The 17,382-nt window shown below is 45.0% G+C and overlaps 1 protein-coding gene across 3 annotated transcripts in view; it reads left to right on the plus strand.

Moving 5' to 3' along the window:
- Window positions 1-4,981: 4,981 nt before the first annotated feature.
- The window catches only part of LOC124619223 (lipase 3-like), a 225,450-nt gene continuing 213,049 nt past the window's right edge, over window positions 4,982-17,382 (plus strand). For all 3 annotated transcript variants that reach the window (XM_047145448.1, XM_047145452.1, XM_047145451.1), the window contains exon 1: window positions 4,982-5,106. The gene's annotated coding sequence lies outside the window, so the exon portion shown is untranslated. The remainder of the gene's footprint in view (window positions 5,107-17,382) is intronic.

A 17,382-nucleotide genomic window follows, 5' to 3' on the forward strand; every position in this document is an offset into this window, starting at 1 on the left:
AATGTACAGACTGAATAAGATCTGGGGTACGCTGCAATCCTGTCGTACTGTTTCCCTTTCATTTCCTTTGGCTGTAGTCTCGTCTCTGTACAAATTGTAAATAACCCTTCGCGCACTGTGTTTCACCCCTGCTACATTCAGAATTTCAAACAGTGTGTTCCAGTGAACATTATCGGAAAAATGTTCTAAGTCTCCTGAAGCTATAGAAGTCGGTTTGCCTTTGTTCAGTCTGTCTTGGTAGATAACACGTCGGGTCAGCATAGACTCGCGTGCTCCTGCATCTGTTCGGAAACCAAACTGACATTCAGTGAGGTCAACGTTTGCCAATTTTTCCCGTCTTCTGTAAATAATTGGTGTCACTATTTAGCAGGCACGACTTATAAAACTGATTGTTCCGTAATATTCACAACTGTCAGCAGGTGCCATATTTGCAGTTGGAATTACTGGCCCTCATAACAATCTAAATAATTCTGATAGAATGCCCTCAACTTTAGGGACCTTATTTCGACTCATTTCCGATCATTTCATAAACTACACTACTTGGCGCTCATAACAATCCAAACAATTCTGATGGAACGTCCTCAACCACAGGGACCTTCTTTCGACTTATGTCCGATCGTTCCGAAAACTGTACAACTTGTCGGGTGTTCAAAGAGTGCATAGGTGAGTGTCTTCAACACGTGGTGAAACCAAGCGGAAACCGCTTCCAGACGCCGTGGGGTTGGGCGTGCGCCCCTCATTATAGATATCAGACGTCGTAGGCTGGACAGACTGGTAAAACAGGACAGGCGGCGAACTGTGGCGGAACTAACATCAGACTCTAATGCTGGGCAGAGTAAAAATGTGTCTGAACACACTGTGCCCCGAACACGCAAGGAGGGCTATGCGTGAAGCGTTCAGTGAATTTGAAAGTAAAGTTCTATGTACCTGCTTGACAGAAAATCCTAGGAAGTTCTGGTCTCACGGAAAATCAGTAAGTCGATCGAAACAGCATATCCAGACACTCTGGGATGATAATGGCATTGAAACAGAGGATGACACGCGTAAAGCTGAAATACTAAACACCTTTTTCCAAAGCTGTTTCACAGAGGAAGACCGCACTGCAGTTCGTTCTCTAAATTTTCGCACGAGCGAAAAAATGGCTGACATCGAAATAAGTGTCCAAGGAATAGAAAAGCAACTGAAATCACTCAATAGAGGAAAGTCCACTGGACCTGACGAGATACCAATTCGATTCTACACAGAGTACGCGAAAGAACTAGCCGCCCTTCCAACAGCCGTGTACCGCAAGTCTCTAGAAGAACGGAAGGTTCCAAATGATTGGAAAAGAGCACAGGTAGTTCCAGTTTTCAAGAAGGTTCAAAATGGTTCAAATGGCTCTGAGCACTATGCGACTTAACTTCTGAGGTCATCAGTCGCCTAGAACTTAGAACTAATTAAACCTAACTAACATAAGGACATCACACACATCCATGCCCGAGGCAGCATTCGAACCTGCGACGGTAGCGGTCACGCGATTCCAGACTGAAGCGCCTTTAACCGCACGGCCACACTGGCAGGCTTTCAAGAAGGGTCGTCGAGCAGATGCGCAAAACTATAGGCCTATATCTCTGACATCGATCTGTTGTAGAATTATAGAACATGTTTTTTGCTCGTGTATCATGTCATTTCTGGAAACTCAGAATCTACTCTGTAGTAATCAACATCGATTCCGGAAACAGCGATCGTGTGAGACCCAACTCGATTTATTTGTTCATGAGACCCAGAAAATATTAGATACAGGCTCCCATGTAGATGCTATTTTCCTTGACTTCCGGAAGGCGTTCGATACAGTTCCGCACTGTCGCGTGATAAAGTAGGAGCCTACGGAATATCAGACCAGCTGTGTGGCTGGATTGAAGAGTTTTTAGCAAACAGAACACAGCATGTTGTTTTCAATGGAGAGATGTCTAAAGACGTTAAGGTAACCTCTGGCGTGCCACAGTGGAGTGTTATGAGACCATTGCTTTCCACAATATATATAAATGATCTAGTAGATAGTGTCGGAAGTTCCATGCGGCTGATGCTGTAGTATGCGGATGGTGCTGTAGTATACAGAGAAGTTGCAGCATTAGAAAATTGCGGCGAAATGCAGGAAGATCTGCAGCGGATAGGAACTTGGTGCAGGGAGTGGCAACTGACCACTAACATAGACAAATGTAATGTATTGCGAATATATAGAAAGAAGATCCTTTATTGCATGATTATATGATAGCGGAACAAACACTGGTAGCAGGTACTTCTGTAAAATATCTGGGAGTATGCGTGCGGAACGATTTGAGGTGGAATGATCATATAAAATTAGTTGTTGGTAAGGCGGGTACCAGGTTGTGATTCATTGGGAAAGTCCTTAGAAAATGTAGTCCATCAACAAAGGAGGTGGCTTACAAAACACTCGTTCGACATATACTTGAGTATTGCTCATCAGTGTGGGATCCGTACCATGTCGGGTTGACAGAGGAGACAGAGAAGATACAAAGAAGAGCGGCGCGTTTCGTCACAGGGTTATTTGGTAAGCGTGACAGCTTTACGGAGATGTTTAGCAAACTCAAGTGGCAGACTCTGCAAGAGAGGCGCTCTGCATCGCGGTGTATCTTGCTGTCCAGTTTTCGGGAGGGTGCGTTTCTGGATGAGGTATCGAATATATTGCTTCCCCCTACTTATACCTCCCGAGGAGATCACGGATGTAAAATTAGAGAGATTGGAGCGCGCACGGAGGCTTTCCGGTGGTCGTTCTTCCCGCGAACCATACGCGAGTGGAACAGCAAAGGGAGGAAATGACAGTGGCTCGTAAAGTGGCCTCCGCCACACACAGTTGGGTGGCTTGCGGAGTATAAATGTTGATGTAGATGTATATGTAGATGAACATTGGGCCACTGCAGCCGACGACCCATGCGTATGCTAATGCTAACAGCACGACATCGGCAACTGGGCATGTAACCTTCGGCAAGGGTCTCAGCGCAGTGGTAGGGCGTTGCATGGTCTGATGAACCCAGATACTTACTTCATTACGCCGATGGGAGGGCGTGAATCCGTCGTCTTCCCTTGGAAGAGCTCCTTGACACCTGTACTGTGGGACGGCTGCATTATGCTGGGGGAGCATTCACGTTGCCGTAGGAGCTCGTGCAAGGCACCGTGACGACCAAGGAGTATCGCACACTGGTTGCAGTCCACGTACACCCCCTCATGACGATCACGTTTCCCGTCGGCAGTGGCAGTTTTTAGCAAGATAATGCGCCATGTCACAAGGCCACAAGTGCGATGGAGTGGTTTTGGGAAAACAGCAGCAAGTGCCATTTGATGTACTGGCCCTCCAACCCGCTAGGTCTGATCCCGTCTGCCCGCAGTTAGGTGACCTGTGTGTACAGATGTGGTGCCAACTCCGTCCAGCGGCCTACCGAGGTCTCATTGCTCCCAAGCCACGACCGCGTCGCCGCTGTTAGCCGTGCTGAAGGTCGACATACCAGCTGGCAGGTAGGAGGTGGTCATACTGTGCCAGCGGATCAGTGTATGCTCCCTGTAGTTATGCATGTTTCAGCAACCTAGCATTTCTTGTCTAGCCATTCGTGACTTGCCATTTCGCACTCGCTGTCATTTCACCTTTTAGAACTCTGTATTGCCTCTATCAGGTTCTTTCTTTCTTTCGCTACTGCCGTTATCCCGCATTGTGCGCAGGGTTGGCAGGGTTGTAAGTAGGCTGTTTAGGTTTTTTTATTGGTAACGGCAAGTAGCGCTCTGTATGAAAATCACTGGCTGTGCTGTGTGCAGTCTGTGGCTGGTTTGCATCCAGCAGAGGTGGATGTGGGGAGAGAGATGGCGGAGTTTTGAGAGCGGATGATCTGGACGTGTGTCCATCAGAGACAGTAAATTTGTAAGACTGGATGTCATGAACTGATATATATATATTATGACTTTTGAACACTATTAAGGTAAATACATTGTTTGTTCTCTATCAAAATCTTTTATTTGCTAACTATACCTATCAGTAGTTAGTGACTTCAGTAGTGAGAATCTTTTATTTAGCTGGCAGCATTGGCGCTCACTGTATTGCAGTAGTTCGAGTAACAAAGATTTTTGTGAGGTAAGAATTCATGAAAGGTATAGGTTATTGTTAGTCAGGGCCATTCTTTTGTAGGGATTACTGAAAGTCAGATTGCGTTGCGCTAAAAATATTGTGTGTCAGTTTAGTGTTGATGAGAATAAGTAAAGTGAGAAATGTCTGAGTACGTTCAGTTTTGCTCAGCTGTTTGAAAATCAAATAACATATGGGTTTATCAGTACGGTCATTCATTAATTATTCTAAGAGGACGTTTCAGGGTTAAGTACGGAATTGGCATGGTTAATTGTAAGGGGTGGCCGGATGCCCCTCCTGCTAGCACCCTATACCCCCCCCCCCCTCCCCCGGGACTGAAGTAGTGTACCCCAGCAGTCGGCGTCTAGTGTAAACCGTGAAATAGTGTGAATGTGTTTCAAATGTCTGCGAGCCGTGTAACTGAGGCGGGACGTGGGGACCAGCCTGGTATTCACCTACTAGGATGTGGAAAACCGCCTAAAAACCACAACCAGGCTGGCCGGCACATCGGCCGTCGTCGTTAATCTGCCGGGCGGACTCGATCCGGGGCCGGCGCCCCTATCCGAGTCCAGGAAGAAGCGCGTTAGCGCTCTCGGCTACCCTGGCGGGTGCTCCTATCAGGTTCTGTCTCTTCAAAATCCTATGAACCTCCGAATATGGACCAGAAGCCGGACTGCAGCAGGAATGGGTGGTTTTCCTGTAACGCACAATAAGAGGCGAAGGAGCCGCCCTCTGAATGGTAGCGGGTGCGTCGCTGACAGCTCGCGACGCCAGAATCTGGGCGCGGTGACTAGCATCGCTCCGCGCACGTGTGCCGCGCTGTTCGTGCTCTATTAAAAGGGAGTTTCGCAACTCGTTGTCGAGGTCTGCCTTGACCTCCGTCTCAATGGGAACCGGTCGCCCTTGCTCGGTGGGTCGTCTGGCTGATACGGTGCTCGACGCACACTCTGGTTTCGCGCCCCGCGCCGCCGACGTCTCACACAGCCTGTCACCACGTGAGTACGCAGCTCTGGCGAGTCGCATGCGAGCCTGGTCGGCTCAGTTCTCCGACACCGGATACCGAACTTTAAGTCTTTATTTATTTTCCTCTGTAAGGTTTTAACAATTGTCCATGCAGTTAAGATCAAATACGGAAAATGTTGAATTCTGTACAGTTACTGAACTATAAGGATCTAGGAATCCGCTAAAAACATAGAGTTCAATGAAAGACGTTTTATATGCGAATAGTGTCGGGTGACTTCTTGTTGTAGTGGTCTTCAGTAGAAAGGCTGTTTTTTTTTAAATTCTCTTCCTGTCTGAACTTTTTGTCGTCCAGTTTCACGATCGTTTGTCGAGTAAAAATAGTGCATCTGAAAGACGTAATATATGAATAAAACTACATCACAAACATCTACCTTCATTTCTCCCTAACATTTAAAATTATATTCGGTGTCAACAAATTTCTCCTTTTCAGAATCGCTTTTCTTGCTATGGCCAGTATACATTTCCTGTCCTCTCTACTTCGATCACCGCCTGAGTTTTTCTGCTCAAATAGCAAAACTCATCCACTGGTTGTAGTGTCTCATTTCCCAGTACAATTCACTCACCAACGCCTGATTTAATTTCAGTACACTCCATTAATGTTTCACTGATTTTCATCTCACATCTTCTTTTCAGTACATTATCCATTCCATTTAACTCTGTTCCAAGTCTTTTTCCTCCTTTGACAGAATTACATTGACATCAGCAAATCTCAACTGTTTCCAAATTTTTCCTTAGTTTCCTGCACAGCTTGCTCAGTGTAGAGATTGATTTAACGTGATTGCTTGTTTTCTAATTACTATAGGGATGGTGTGATTAATAAGTGAGACTTGTCATCGGTGAATTTTGCTGGGCAAGAAGAAAATTGCTTGACAAGGCCATCGGTAGCGTTGATCTCAATGCGATTTACTTTCTTTTACGATGATATTGTGCACTAAGGGAAGGCAAGTATTAACTATAACTGCAGAGTAGTGTTGTCTTTTAGAGATTACTAAAGTAGTGCTGTTAGGCACATTTCGTTCAGTGAATGAACTGGAATACTTTGGTATGATAAATTTATATCCTCTGGACGGTTTATCGACAGCGGAAATTAGTCATTTGTTGGTGAAAACCTGTTGTTTCATTTTTTAACCGTTAGGAAATGGACATCTCATTTCAAACATGATCGTTTGTCGACTAAAGATAATGAATGTGAAAGACATAATACAAGAATGTAAGTGGCCGTTGTCGGGCTTCACAGGAATAATGTAGTTCTGCATGTGTGGCAGCGTCATGTGTGATAAGACGAACAACACTGACTGCTTGTAGTTTGTTGTTGTTCCTTTACATTTATTATTGGAAGATGGCTGGGTGTTTTGGCATACTACGTTCGGGCTGGGTGGCAGGGTGGAGAGGGACGGATATCGGATACTACTGCTGCGAAACTTCGTCAGCGTTTTTGTTAGTAATCATAGGCTGATCCGCTGAAAGCTACGATCGTGACGTAGTGCTGTTTACCTCTTGGCCGAAGGCTTCTGAGCACTGTTTCCCGCACTGTGGTTCTATTAGTAACCGGAAACAGTTGCCGAGCTCATTGTGGATAGCTTTTCAAACCAGTCGAGATTGTAACTGCACCATGTAAGTGTATTTATCAGCGAGCTGCACGCATAGGAAATGCGGAAAAGTGCGAGTAGGGGTAGCTTTCCGAGACTTCCGTGCGAACTTAGTTATGCAGAGAGACAGTCCATACGTTCCGGCAGTAGAGGTCCTCAACGACTTTTGCCCGTTAGCTATATCGATACCGCCAAGATATACGTCTACCCGTTCGTGAGAAAAAGTGGACCTAACGGACGGGCAGATAGGCAGCCGGATAACGAATGACAAAAAATATTTTCTGGTGTGCTGTAGTCACAGATTAATAATTTTCTGATTTTTTAGCTTACCTGTCAAATTTCATTGTTCTACGTCGTTAAGAAGTAACCAGTAGATATTGAAATGTCTGTCAATATTAAAATTTGTAACACGCCAGTAAATTAAGAACTAACCAGTAGATTTTGAAATGTCTGTCAATAATAAAACACGCCGGTAAATGGCCGCAAATTTTGATTGCATCGCTTTAGAAGCTGAATTATTTTAGTACCTCCAAGGAACTGTAAACTTTAGAAAGTGCCATAAATCTGAACTTGACACGTCTAGCATTTCTGAGAAAAAAAAAAGTTTTCAACAGTCGGACAGACAGACAGACAGTCGGACAAAAAGTAATCTTATAAGGGTTTCATTTTTACCGATAAAGATGCAGAACCGTAAAAATACGAGTGACACTGATCCTCACCACACACACAGCTCAGTCCACGACCGTGCAACAAGAATTACACTGAAATCACATTTATCAAGAAACAATAAACATAAAATCCGAAGCAGTGCTTTCAGCGAATGAATAAAACCGTACAATAAAGTCCAAGGCAATTAAAGAGATTATTAAAACACTGCCCATTGAACTATACACTTCACATGTTGATGGATTACTTAGATAACACAGAGTAGGTGTGTGGTGAAAAAATGTAACAAATATAAATAATATTAACTATAATAAAATATTTATCATTCTACATAAGAGCTTCATATTACGTTTTTCCAATTTTCTTCTTAATTTCCGCAAAATAACTTTCCCAGACCCATGCTCCACTGAAGTGCCAAAGAAACTGGTATAGGCATGGATATTCAAATACAGAGAGATGTAAACAGGCAGAATACGGCACTGTCGTTGCCAACGCTTATATAAGACAACAAGTGTCTGGCACAGTTGTTAGATCGGTACTGCTGCTGCAGTGGGAGGTTGTCGAGATTTAAGTGAGTTTGAACGTGGTGTTATGGTCGGCGCACGAGCGATAGGACACATCTCCGAGGTAGCGATGAAGTGTGGATTTTCCCGTACGACCATTTCACGACTGTACCATGAATATCAGGAATCCGGCAAAACATCAAATCTTAGACATCGCTGCTACCGGAAAAAGACCCTGCAAAAACACCGTGAGAGCAGTGCAACCCTTCCGCAAACTGCTGCAGATTTCAGTACCGGGCCATCAACAAGTGTTAGCGTGCGAACGATTCAACGAAACATCATTGAGTGTACCCTTGATGACTGTACCACACTAAGCTTTACGCCTCGCCTGGGCCCGTTAACACCGACATTGGACTGTTGATGACTGGATACATGTTGCCATGTGAATCTCGTTTAAAATTGTATCGAGCGCATCGACGTGCGTGGTTATTGAGACAGCCTCATGAATCCATGGACCCTTCATGTCCGCAGGGGACTGTTTAAGCTGGTGGAGGCTCTGTAGTAGTGTGGGGCATATGCAGCTGGAATGATATGGGACCCTGATACGTCCAGATACGACTCTGACAGGTTGGCAGGCACATCCTGTCTGATCACCTGCATCCATTCATGTCCATTGTTCATTCCGAAGGACTTGGGCAATTGCAGCAGCACAATGCGACACCCCACGCGTCCAGAATTGTTACAGAGTTGCTCCAGCAACACTCTTCTGAGTTTAAACACTCCCCAGGCATGAACATTATTCAGCATATCTGGGACGCCTTGCAACGTGCTGTTCAGAAGAGACCTCCACTCGCTCGTACTCTTACGGATTTATGGACAGCCCTGCAGGATTCATGGTGTCAGTTGCCTCCAGCACTACTTCAGACATTAGCCGAGTCGATGGCACGTCGTGTTGTGGTACTTTTGCGTGCTCGCGGAGGGCCTACATGATATTAGGCAGGTGTACCAGTTTCTTTGGCTTTTCAGTGCATGTATAACACCGACACTGTAACCTCTTTCTCAGCTCAACATGTCACTCACTATAGAGCGATGTTGATTCAGTTTTTCGGGCAAGCAAACGGGAAGTTGCGGTACACAAAATGGAAGGTAGAAATCCTCGCTAGGGTCCTGGCGTTAGCTGATAGTACGCCTATTCTTTCATTTAGAAACACTGTGTGCATAGCGTGTGCAGGGTGCGCAGTGACTGGGAGTCAGAAATGAATGAACAGTGTAGCATTAGCCTTTTACGTTGTTAAACAAGTCCTTTCTAAAACAGTTTTGTTGACTAGGGATAAACTGGATCGAGGCATCACTATTTTGAACAGAGTGGCCTTGTATTCGGGAGGATGGAGGCCGCAATGTTATTCCGGCGATGCTGATTTAGCTTTCCCGTGATTTCTCTAAGTACTTCACATAGTGTGGGGTGTTTCCTATTATAAGGGCGCGGTCGATTACCTGTCCTATTCTTGACAAAGTAGACCTATATGTATGTAAAAACTGGAACTCAGGGAGTCTCTGACTTTGCTGTTCCTGCAGTAGGTAGGGTTTATTCCCCCTGCGTGTAGAACCTTCCCACACTGCCACCAGCGCCCCGTAGTGGTGCTAGGCGTGCGATTCGGCGTGGCAGTTCTTCCTGGGTGTGCTTCCTCTTGACTCTTGTTGCAGTAGCTTTCTTTACGGTAATCTCGTCCCTCCAGAAACTTGAGGAGGACGGATGTCTGTAAGAACCCCGCGATTTGCTGTGTCAAAATAAGGTACCTGTCAGTCATTTGTTTCTGAATAAAACTGCGTGTAATTCTATGTGTGATTTTCGAGTAGCGTACGCAGCGCCTTAATTGGAGGACGTTCACGCTTTGCTTCAGTGGATCTTTTGCTTTATTTTAGCACTAGCTGAGTACTCATCATTGCCCAGGCGTTTATTTATTCCTGCCTTACGTAGGCGTATCTCGTCCTTACCCCCCCCCCCCCCTCTCTCCGACTCCTCCTCCTCCTCCCTCTTATTGTCCATCTCTGTCACTCAGTCTTCTCCTTTTCCTTCTCTCTCTCCATCTCCTTCCACTGTCCATTTGATCTTATCTCTCTCTGCCCGTCACCTCCCCCCCCCCCCCACTCTGCCAACTGCCGCCTCTACCCTCTGCCCTCCTGCCCCTCTTTCTGACTACCTCGTCCTCTACATCTCACTGCACCTTTGTTGCTATCCACTTACATCTACTCCTGCCCCTTTCTCTGTCCATCCCCTCCTCTGCTCTTTCGTTCTCCATCTCCCCCTCCCTCTCTTTCTGTCCACCTCCCCAACCCCTCTCTATACATCTCCTACTTCCCACTCTGTGTGGCTCCACCTTCTCCTTCCCCATCCTTGTACATCATCCCTACCCCAATAGGAGAATGCTGATTCTCCACTCCCACCCCCAATTTTTATTTCCAGTCAATAATATGAGTCGAAAATTTGCTTGAAATAGATGCAGTGGTTCAGGAGGAGATGTGCACATACATAAATACATGCAGACATGTATAAATACATAAATGTTTATAATACGTGTGGATGCTAGAAAGGAGAAACTGACAATATCGATGAGAGGATGCAAACCCAAAATGTACAAACAAATGGTGTAAATTTTACATCCGACTAGGTGAAATATCTACCCTCATTACTATGTGCATCCTCTGTTATCGACAGCAGCTTCCATTCTCACGAAACTCCGAAAGTCGTGCAAATCTTCGGGCCTCAGCACCTTCCTTAATAGAGAATACATGCCATCGCCTTCGGCCCTGCTTTCCAACCAGGGGCGGATCCAAGTGCAGCTGGCACGGTTTAAGGTGGGACAGTATTCCTGAATTTTACTTCGTCAGTAAAACTTGAAAATGCACTACAGCATTTCTGCTTTTGCATGCTACTCTTAATTTCAGTTCCTGTGTGGTCAGTGAGTTTCTGGGCAGTGACAATGATGCTACGAGCAGCCTTTACATAGGATCAGAATTTATTTGCGTTTTGTGAGAGGTCTATGGTTAAGACTGCACTACCGTGATCGTTATATGCTTCAAGCGTTGTTTCCTTGATAGCCAAACGCGTTTCTTTCAACATCTCTCTGCTTTCGCGGCAACCGGGCGACTTCTGCCTATGCAGAGCACCTTGCCGAGATTCGGGAGGACGACGGTTCAAATCCGCGTCCGGCCATCCTGGTTCAGGTTTTCCGTGATTTCCCTAAAATCGCTTCAGGAAAGTTCCGTAGTGGTTCCTTTGAAAGGGGGCGGCCGACTTCCTTCCCCATCCCTCCCTAATCCGATGGGAACGATGACCTCGTTGTTTACTCCCCTCTTCAAAGCAACCAACCAATCTACTGAGGACGACATTCCCAATCGGTGACTACCCTGCCGTCGGGGACAAAAAAATCCAATCAGCGTTTCGACGCCGAGTTCGAACCTTCAGCACTCAGTTGCAGCACTTTTTTTGGTCTCAAGTGATTCGGCTGTTACGCCACCAGCATAGTCGGCTGTTTCGTTAACATTATTAAACATGCCTGTGAATGTAAGTAAAGCAACGTGACTTTTGTAAAAGTTACGCTAAAACTAATTAAGTTGAAAATTAGATACAGACTTGACCTTCACACTCACAGTTGATTCGTGGTCAGAAGACCTGACAAATACAACAACGTCATTGTACATTTTATGTAGTTAAAATTCACAAATTTGTTACGTAAAATTTGCACAAACGTCATTTTACAGCCGGCCGAAGTGGCCGTGCGGTTAAAGGCGCTGCAGTCTGGAACCGCAAGAGCGCTACGGTCGCAGGTTCGAATCCTGCCTCGGGCATGGATGTTTGTGATGTCCTTAGGTTAGTTAGGTGTAACTAGTTCTAAGTTCTAGGGGACTAATGACCTCAGCAGTTGAGTCCCATAGTGCTCAGAGCCATTTGAACCATTTTTTGTCATTTTACAATTTGTAACTGCTCGGCTAAGGCTGTGAACGAAAACTGAATAATATCGATAGTGGGGAATAATTCCGCAGTCGCAACTTTTTGTACAATGGTGGGAGGGAGTGCCATGAACAATAGTCTAAAAATCATGACTGGTGGGGCTGAGTGTGGGAGTGGGGGTATGTTTGCAGGCCACTTTTTTCCGTTTCTCTTGAATAACTCGAAAACTACGGCTAATAGAGAAAACGTGTCCGAGTATAAAATGTAACTACATCAAATTTCCTGCTCGAAGGTCTCGTTCATTTTTTTTTTCTGTAGGACTAATAGTTTGCTCTTAGCGAGCGAGAGGATATGAAAATCTTGTGCGTGCTTTATGAAGGCCAAATCATATTGCGGGTAGCATAAAACAACAGTGGTTGGGGCAGCTGAATTACCCTGTATAAAAGAAGCATATTGGCGTAGTGTTTGTCAAAATATTTTACAAACGAAATTGGTCATATTTGTGTCAATTCGCAAAATTTTTAGGGAAATACAGCGTGAGAAAATAACGTGATGGCCGAGTGCAGGCTAATTATTCCTTCTGGGTGACGACTTCTTCTTAAGGGCCGTGCACCAGGCAGACTACGTACAGAGTCACGAACGAGAGCTGTGCGGTGACGCTCCTGGGAGGTACATGAATCTGAACTCAAATAGGAGCCAGTAACAGTGAGCACGTGGTTCCCTATATGGCACGCGAACTGTTGTAACAAATGCTTGGAAGCTGTTGTTGACGGTGTCATGTCATGTTATGTCATGTTAACCGGGGCCTAGAAACGACGGAGAGGCTCTGTCCTCGGCGCAACCGCAGTGGTCCACAACCCCACGACGACTACCGCAGTCCACTTCACCCTTCCGCCACCCCATACCGAACCCAGGGTTATTGTCCGGTTCGGCCCCCGGTGGAACCCCCAGGGAACGTCTCACACCAGACGAGTGTAACCCCTATGTTTGCGTGGTAGAGTAATGGTGGTGTACGCGTGCGTAGAGAACTTGTTTGCGCAGCAATCGCCGACATAGTGTAGCTGAGGCGGAATAAGGAGAACCAGCACCCATTCGTCGAGCCAGATGGAAAACCGCCTTAAAAACCATCCACAGACTGGCCGGCTCACCCGACCTCGACACAAGTCCGCCGGGCGGATTCGTTCCCGGGACCAGGCGCTCCTTCCCGCTCAGGAAAGCCGCGCGTTAGACCACTCGGCAAACCGGGCGGGTTGTTGAGGGTGAGGTTGGGAGTGAATTTCGTCGATGAAATGTTACTTGAGCCCTCTCCTCTCTATGAAGTTCTTATTTCTCAGCCCAGGGCCGTCGGTATCTTTTAAACGCGTCTCCGCGAGGCATAAATGCACTGACGGAAAAAAATCGCTACACCAAGAAGGAGTGGTACGAAATAAACGAAAGCTGGTAGGCGTGCTCCTACACGTGAAAGATGGTGTCTATTAAGATTTCATGCCAGTCGCGTAAGAGTGACGCTTGTAGCGCCATTTTGAGGATACAAATCAGGTTTGCTTTAAATACATGTTCTAACGGTCGTGACCATTAGTTACCTTCGAAATTTGACGTGGTGAGTTGATGTTAGTTGAGAATGTCTTTAGCGCGACAAAAACGCTACTATCAACACCTCACTGAATTTCAACAGGGTTATGAGGAGCTGGATGTTCTGCCATATTGCAGAAAGACTTGGCGGGAATAAATCCACTATACGTGATTGCTGGCAGAAGTGGTTACGAGAATGTAGGGTCGCAAGAAAACCGGGCTCCGAATGGTGTCAGGGGTGGGGGATTGTTCTGAGGGAGGAGACCAGACAGCGAAGTCATCGGTCTCATCGGATTAGGGAAGGACGGGGAAAAGTCGGCCGTGCTCTTTCAAAGGAACCATCCCGGCATTTTCCTGGAGCGATTTAGGGAAATCACGGAAAACCTAAACCGGGATGGCCGGACTCGGGATTGAACCGTCGTCCTCCCGAATGCGAGTCCAGTGTGCGCCACCTTGCTCGGTGCTCCGAACGGGTATGAGGGACTACCGAGAGGGAAGATCATGGTGTTAGGCGTGCGGGTCCTGCGCGTCGGACTGCATCTACAGCAGCAATCTGAGCAGCAGTGACACAACGAGCTGTTGAAAAGCGGGTACTTCAAGAGAGACAGCTCTGAAGAGGGCATTACACTGACCCCACATCATCACCATTTGCGACTTCAGTAGTGCTAAGCAAGGGCTTATTGGGGGCCAGGGTGGAGGTCTACTGTGTTTTCCAATGAAAACTGGTTCTGCCTTGGCGCCAGTAATGGCCGTGTATTGGTTAAAAGGAGGCCAGCTGAGGGCCTGTAACCAGTCTGTCTGCGTGCTGGACACACTGGATCTACATCTGGAGTGACGGTCTGGAATGCGATTTCGTACGACAGCTGGAGCACTCTCGTGGTAGTCCCACGCACCCCGACCACAGATTTATATGTCAGTCTGGTGATTCGACCCATTCTGCTGCCATTCATGTGCAGCATTCCAGGGAGTGTTTTCCAACAGGATAACGCTTTTGCACACACCGCTGTTGTACCCAACATGCTCTACAGATTGTCGACATGTTTCATTGGCCTGCTCGATCACCAGATCTGTCTCTAATTGATCGCATATGGAACATCATCGGACAACTCCAGCGTCATCCAAAAACAGCATTAGCCGTCCATGTATTGACGGATCAGGTGCAACAAGCATGGAACTCCATTCCACAAACTGACATGCGGCACCTGTACAAGGCAATGCATGCCCATTTCGGTGCTAGCATTAAAAATTCTGGCGATAACACCGGTTATTAATGTACACGCATTTCACATTTGCAATAACTTATCTCGCGCTTACATTAATTTGCGATCTTCCAAAGTTAATCGTTTAAATATGTTGTCTAGACAATGTATTCCCGAAGTCTGCATTAATTATTTGTGGATGTTGCGATTTTTTTCCCATCATTGTACACTGAAAAGCTATGTTACTACAGTCGTCACACAATACATAACTAAACTCTTTGGAAAGTTCATTACATCAGATCATGGTACTACAGTTCAATTTCAACATGTTTTGTAATGTATTTCGAAGTATGCTGTTGCTTCCTCCTGCAGTAGTTTGAGACATTGCAAAGAAGGGAACGGTGTACTGGCACACAGTCAACATGGATTTAGAAAAACATCGTTCTTGTGAAACACAACTAGCTATTTATACCCACGAAGTGCTGAGTACTGTTGATAAGTGATTTCAAATTGATTCCAGCTTTTGAGACTGTACCACACGGCTTGTAGTGAAATGGCGCGCTTATGGAACATCGTCTCAATTATGTGACTGGATTCGTTATTTCCTATCAGAGAGGCCGCAGTTCGTAGTAATTGATGGAAAGTCATAGTGTAAAACAGAAATGATTTCTGATAGTGTTATAGGCCGTCTGCTGTTCCTTATCTATATAAACGATTTGGGAGACAATCTGAGCAGACGTCTTAGGTTGTCTCCAGATGATGCTGTCGTCTATCGTCTAGTAAACTCATCATAAGAACAAAATAAATTGCAAAACGATTGAGAAAAGATATCTAAATGGTGCAGAAACTGGAAATTGAGCCTTAATAACGAAAAGTGTGTGATCATCCAAATGAGTGCTAAAAGGAATCCGTTAAAATTCGGTTACATGATGAATCAGTCAAATCTAAAGGCCGTAAATTCAACTAAATACTCAGGAATTACAATTACTGAAACGTCCCCTTTGAACAACTATACAAGACTGTGCTTAACCTGACACACAATATTTTTAGCGCAACGCAATCTGACTTTCAGAAATCCCTACAAAAGAATGGCCCTAACTAACAGTAAACTATACCTTTCAGAAATCACTTACCTCACAAAAATCTTCGCTACTCAAGCTACTGTAATACAGCGACCGCCACTACTGCCAGCTAAATAAAAGATTCAAACTACTGAAGGCACTAACTACTGATAGGGATAGTTAGCAAATGAAAGATATTAATAGAGAACAAACAATGTATTTACCTTGATATCATCATATATAAATATAGCAGTTCATGACAAATTTCAAAACTCCGCCATCTCTCTCCCCACATCCACCACTGCTGGCGGCTCACCTCCAACTGCGCAACGCTACGCGCTGTTCACATCCAGCTGCCGCTGCCCAACACTACAATGGCAGACAACAATGCAAACTAGACACAGACTGCACACAGCACAGCCAGTGATTTTTATACAGATGTGGCGTTACCAATAAAAAAAACCTAAACAGCCTACTTACATAGCCCCCATGCTACCCACAAAAAATTTTACAAATTGGTTTGGCAGTGGCCAATACAGATTTGAAAAAATTTTTCATAATTACAATAACAAAGAAATCAAATGCACACATTTATTGATACAATGTTGGTCAAAAGCTCAAATTTTCTCACAGTCCATAAAGACAGTCCTGATCGTTCATCACGGTAAAAATGCAGAGTTTTTCTCAAAGTCTGAGCAGTAAAAGAAAATGCACACAGAAGTAGTGGATTTCCATGCAGTCTTGAAGAAGTAGTGTTGTCCTTCCAACGGAAAGACAGTGCTGACTCTTGACATGCAGACAGGTAATGGGCCACAACATAGCAAACCCACAGCAGAGTCATTCGACGTTTTGAAGAATATTGGTAGGTAGGTCATCACAGAGCAGACCCACTGTAGTCCTGGTAGAGATTACGGTATTGGTGGGCCACCAGAGGTGCAGACCCACTGCAGTCCTTGTAGAAATAATGGTATTGATGTATCATCAAAGATGTAGACCCACTGTAGTCCTTGTAGAGATAATGGTACTGGTGGGTCATCAAAGATGCAGACCCACTGTAGTCCTTGTAGAGACGCCAGCAGCCATCTGTTGCGACTGTGCAGGTGCATAATCACCATCGAATAGTCTTGCAGAGAATATAGCAAGTCCATAAACCACCACTTGTCCACTCACAAAGTTTTTTTTTTCTAATTGTCCCTAGAACCAGCAATGCTGTTAACCAGTCCCTTGCTGAATTATTAACACATGTCTAAACACTAACAGTCCCTACTTCTCCCATATTGTCCAAATACTATGACCAACAGAAACGTATGCAGTGAAATGTAACTTACAAGTTACTTAATTTGATGAACTGGTGTCAAGTACAATTTTATAACATAAAAATACAGTTACAAAGGTACAAAATACATCATTAAAAACATAATAATACAGATAACATTTGTAGTAATACAGGCTTTACAAAAGATTCGAAATAACATATACATCAGTGTTACAGGAATTATAAGTACCTACATAAAAGATCAGAATAACTTTTGAAACATCAACTTCGCACATGGGCATTAAAACAAAACAGAATAAATAATGTCTAAACATCTTTGCAAAGTAAATAACATATTATTAATGCAAATTGTATTTGAGGATAACAGTATTCCTCATCATAGTGAATGTAACTTAGTATTAGAAGAGAAAAAAGTTCTATGAAACAGTAC

Source organism: Schistocerca americana, chromosome 6 (assembly GCF_021461395.2).
Source record: "Schistocerca americana isolate TAMUIC-IGC-003095 chromosome 6, iqSchAmer2.1, whole genome shotgun sequence".
NCBI lineage: Eukaryota > Metazoa > Arthropoda > Insecta > Orthoptera > Acrididae > Schistocerca > Schistocerca americana.